Source organism: Miscanthus floridulus, chromosome 8, assembly GCF_019320115.1.
Source record: "Miscanthus floridulus cultivar M001 chromosome 8, ASM1932011v1, whole genome shotgun sequence".
Classification (NCBI taxonomy): domain Eukaryota; kingdom Viridiplantae; phylum Streptophyta; class Magnoliopsida; order Poales; family Poaceae; genus Miscanthus; species Miscanthus floridulus.
In genome coordinates, this window is record NC_089587.1 from 123,476,459 (window position 1) to 123,482,458 (window position 6,000).

Genomic DNA, 6,000 nt, shown 5'->3' on the forward strand with positions numbered 1-6,000 from the left:
GTTCTTCTGTATCCACATTGAACTCCGAGATGATGAAGCGGCCCTCCAATGGCTTTTTGGGACCTCAAACATTTTTACTCTTCATTGTAGTTGTTGATGTCGATCCAGAGGGCTACAAAACATAAACATTATTTTTAATGTCATGAGCACACATAAGACATATGATAATATATATAGCTAATAATAAAAAATATATACTTGGCCAATATGTTGTTGCTCATTTTGTTCAAGAGCTAAGTACTGACTCCCGTCATCTGCATCCTCTTGCACGTTATTTTTAGCACCATCATCGCCGGCAACTTGAGTGCCAGTGTTGATCAAATTCATCATCAACTCCTCCTCATCCATGTTTCTCGGGTCGGCCATCTAGCTTCAAAAAACAAAACCAATATATAGTACGTTAAATCTTTGCTTACATGCGTAAAATCTACGAACAATATGCATTATTAACTAGGCCACGAGAGAGGGCGATGTGACAAGAGTGGTGGTGCTCCACTCCGCCGTATATATGTCTGTACACATGGGTGAACGAGGGCGGCGGTGCTCCACCGTATACATAGAAACGCATGGGCGAACGAGGGTGGCGGTGCTCCGCGACGTATATATACATGCATATGAATACAAATGACGTATATATACGTGTCGGCGCGGTGGCCGGTGTGCTGACGACGACGACGTGAGGTGGGCCGGTGTGCTGACGACGACGACGACGTGAGGTGGGCTGGGGCGGTGTCGGTGCGTGATGTTGTGATCCTATGTACCATGTGAACCATGTAGTCATTCATCATATGAGAAAATTCTATGCTGATAATGTAAGTATAAGTCATTATGAAATGTAAGTATATGTGTCTTATTGCTAATATAACCATTACTATTTCCGAAATGATAAGAATTTATTTTCTTCTTCTACAGGCGATCTCTTATGCTATGATATAAAGTTTGAAGATAGTCTTCCCGGAAAAAATATGTAATGCTCATATTACTTTAGCAACATTAATATATTATATCTATATATTCAAAGTTCACAAATGAAGAAATGTTGAAGTTTTCCTTCATTGTCTGTAGCCATGCATGCAAGTCCAACCAAAACTACTTACATCATCACATGTGATATTTTTTATAAACTAAAAAACGCTTAGTTTACAAACTAGGTATCCAAATTGAGTTCCTATTTGACCATTATATATCCTACAACAAATCCTTAAAAAAAAGACCCTACATGAATATATTTGGATAAAATTTCGTTAACAAACATTGATCTATGAAGATAGAAAAAATTCTTCTATTGAGCAAAGGCAGTGTTCTAGATTCATGAAACAATGTTCAGTTTCCGGCCACCGTCTGAGAATGTACAAAGAGATCGATGAACATATCACCTCGAGCTCGGTAGTGGAGGGCCACGGGCGCGGTGGAGGGCCTCAGGCGCGGAGGAGGGCGCGATGGAGAGCCACGGGCGCACGTGGAGGAGGGGCACGGGCGCGCGCGGTGGAGGCCGCACGAGGAAGAAGAGGGCGGCGGTGTCACGGAAGGCGAACGGACGGCGGCGCGAGGAAGAAGAGGGCGGCGGTGTTCGACGAGGAAGAAGACAAGCGGATCGATCTGCGCCAGGCACAGGAGGTTATATATCAGGGAGATTTACTCCCGGTGCCAGCCACCAGCCAGGAGTAAAAGTCCTTTACTCCCGGTGCGTGTTACCAACCGGGAGTAAAGGTATACCTTTACTCCCGGTTGGTACCACGCACTGGGAGTAAAGGGTTTTTTTGGCGGGCCACGAAACTACAGCCCACCTTTACACCCGGGTGGGCTTCCCACCCGGGAGTAAAGGTGGCATGCAGTTTTGTTTCCCGCCTGTTATAAGCAATAGTCTTGTTAAATACAATAGAAATGCAATAGTTTTTGTTAAATACATAGTAAATTAAATAAAAGGCATAAAATTATTTTGTTAAAAATATGGATTTTCTTTTTGTTTATTGCACATAGGAAAAATCTATAACCTAACTTTTTTTATTTTTTGTTACAATTATAAAACATAATGTAACTAATATTTATTATTTCGTTAATGCAAAAATGTAGTGTTTAATTAAAATTATTAAAACTATTGGTTTTGGACAGGAAATTTGTTTTCACATCATTTTAATGTTAATATTTTAATTTTTCATCACTCAGTATCCTAATTTACCTTTTTGAGAGAGAAATCCCACCAAATCAAACATTGATTTAATTTGAAACATGACATAATAAACATCTGAATTCACAATTATTACATAATATCTCAAACACACACTACATTAAATCACTATATCATCAAGTGGGCACAGCAGTGAACTTCTTCTTTACATATGTCCCTGGGTTATGATCGCTTCGTAACCATGGAGTGTCCTCATCATTTACCAAGATGCTAGGGTCTTTGTTCACTTTGAAGGGCAGAATTCGGTCATCCTTTTCATAATCTTCTGACATGTCCGACTTGTCCTCAATTTCTACGATGACTCTTTTCCCTGAAAGAACTATGTGGAGCTTTGGCTCTTTGGTTGAGTCATTATCGCTTTTTCCTCTTTTTGGTTTGGTAGACATATCATTGACATAGAACACCTGATTCACATCCTTGGCAAGGACGAATGGTTCGTCTTTGTACCCAATATTACTAAGGTCTACTGTTGTCATTTCATACTCGTTGTCTACTGTTACCCCGCCTCCGGTCACCTTGACCCATTGGCACTTGAACAATGGGATCTTCAAAGTAGGTGCATATTCTAGTTCCCATATTTCATCTATGCGTCCATAATATGTCTGCTTATTCCCATTCGGGTCTGTGGCATCTATGCGGACACCACTGTTTTGGATGGTACTCCTTTTATCTTGGGCTACTGTATAGAATATGTTCCCATTTATCTCGTACCCTTTGTATGTGACGATATGCCATGATGGTTGCATAGCCAATAAATACAGTTGCTCATGGATGCTCTCATCACCTTGACATTTTTTTCGCAACCAACCGCCAAAAGTTTCCATGTGCTTACGCGTAATCCAAGCCTCAACATCACCAGGGTCATCTCGCCTGATCTTATACCGCGACGCATGGCATACCAGGCATGCATCCAATTTCTCGTACTCTTTGCCACAGTACAGGATGCAGTCATTAGGACATGCATGTATCTTCTCTATTTCTAGCCCCATAGGATAGACAACTTGTTTTGCTTTGTAGGTAGTGGCGGGCAATTCATTGTACTTCGGAAGCATCTTCTTTTGGATTTTTAGTAACTCTCCAAATCCCTTGTCAGATACACCATTCTTTGCCTTCCATTGCAGCAATTCTAGTATGGTTCCCAACTTTTTCTGCCCTGCATCACAAGTTGGGTACAACAATTTCTTGTGATCTTCTAGCATCCGCTCGAACTTGATCTTCTCCTTTTCACTTTCACATTATCTTTGTGCGTCACGAATGACCTGAGAAAGATCATCAGCCGGCTCATCTTCTGTGGCTACCTCTTCTTCAGCTTCTCCCATTGCAGTATCATTGAAGCACGCACCATCGGGAATAATATCATTATCGTCCCATTGTTCTTCTTCACCTTCTTCCATTACAACACTAGTTTCTCCGTGCTTTGTCCAACAAATATAGTTTGGCATGAAACCCGACTTGAACAAGTGTGAATGAAGAGTCCTTGAGCAAGGATATTCCACCGTATTCTTACATATGGCACATGGGCAGCACATGAAACCGTCGCATTTGTTTGCCTCGGCCGCACGTAACAAAGATTGCACGCCGTCAATGAACTTTTGGGAGCGGCGATCAGCATTATACATCCAATGACGGCTCATCTGCATTACATGACATAAATATCATATTAAAACCTAGATCATAATTAATTATTTATACAACATGCGTGCCACCACAAAAGATATAAATTTATGAAAGCATCGCTACAATGTAGACAATCCCAACTACCACTAAAAGAACTAAAGCTAAAATACATTTCAAGAGCACAAGGATTTCGCAACCAATCTCAACTAAAACAGATAGATCCCTCAATTGTGCAACATCTTTGGGCTTCTTCGGCTGGATCACTACCTCATTAGCCACCGTATCTGCCTGTTGTGCAAGATATTTTTGCACGAGTTCAACATACTCTTCCTCTCAGTAGAAGCCTGAACATCGTCCACTGCCATCCCACTGAAATTAAAACAAAAAATTAGAACTTTAATCACAACCATCATGAAAATAGGTATAAACTAACCATAATCATTAAATATGATAAAATAACTCACATTGCGATTCGGACACTTGTAGAAGATATGATCCTTGTTGGAACCCTCCTTCTTCACTCGGTACTCCATCACAATCTTCGTCTCATCACGACACTTGCCGCATGGAATGAGAGGGAGGCCCGGCCTAAGTCGCTTTGGAAACCCATGAGAGGCCGAGGACCCGGAAGCAGTTGCCATCTACTCTCTATACTCATTTTTTAATACACTATAAATTTCTCCTTTTATAAACAAATAAAATTAAGAAACTATAAAATTATCTAGATCTATAAACAATGAAGCAGTTGCCATCTACTCTCTAATACACTATAAATTTCTTATTTTATAAACAAATAAAATTAAGAAACTATAAAATTATCTATATCTCTATACTCATTTTTTAATACACTATAGCTCAAAAACATGTTTTAATAAATAACCATCCGTACTAGTTGACCTTGCTTACGTGATCATCTCGGCGAGCATTTCTCCACTGGACGGCACCGTACTTGGTCAAGGAAGAGCTCCGATTCTACGAGGAAGGGAACACGGTATTCTACGACCGTTGTCGCTCTCCCTCGTAGAATCAAAGCTCCTCCTTGATGTCCGTTACCGCTCGACAGAGAACATGCTTGCCGAGCTGAACACGGTCCGCAAGTTCAACTAGTACGAATTTTCTATAATTTTCTAACTATTTTCTAAGTTTTTCATTTCATAAAAAGTTAAAATAAAAAGTACGGTGATTGACAGACTACTGCGACGATATCGGGACATGTGAATAAATAACCATCCGTACTAGTTGAACTTGCTTACGTGATCATCTCGGCGAGCATTTCTCCACCGGACGGCACCGTATTTGGTCAAGGAAGAGCTCCGATTCTACGAGGAAGGGAACACGGTCTTCCACGACCGTTGTCGCTCTCCCTCGTAGAATCAAAGCTCCTCCTTGATGTCCATTACCGCTCGACAGAGAACATGCTTGCCGAGCTGAACACGGTCCGCAAGTTCAACTAGTACGAATTTTCTATAATTTTCTAACTATTTTCTAAGTTTTTCATTTCATAAAAAGTTAAATAAAAAGTACGGTGATTGACAGACTACTGCGACGATATCGGGACATGTGAATAAATAACCATCCGTACTAGTTGAACTTGCTTACGTGATCATCTCGGTGAGCATTTCTCCACCGGATGGCACCGTACTTGGTCAAGGAAGAGCTCCGATTCTACGAGGAAGGGAACACGGTCTTCCACGACCGTTGTCGCTCTCCCTTGTAGAATCAAAGCTCCTCCTTGATGTCCGTTATCGCTCGACAGAGAACATGCTCGCCGAGCTGAACACGGTCCGCAAGTTCAACTAGTACGGATTTGCTATAATTTTCTAACTATTTTCTAAGTTTATATTTATATATACTTTAACCTTCTTTCATGTAAATATGCAAGTTTGAAGTGATTTTGAGCTTAAATTGCTTACAAATGAAAAAAAACCACAATAAAGAACTATAAATATATATAGTGAACAAAATGGCATAAGACAATGGTGAAAAAGAAGAGTATGAGATTGGTAACCTTTACAACGGAAGAATCGACGGAGGAATCGAAGAAATCGATGGAGGAATCGAAGAATGGATGGAGGAACAATGGAGGGAGGGAGGAAGCAAGAACACTAGTGCAGTGAGCTTCAAAATGTGCTGAGCTCGGGCTCGGGGAGGAAGAAGGAGACGGCCGATATATAAAGGGAGAACATTTAGTCCCG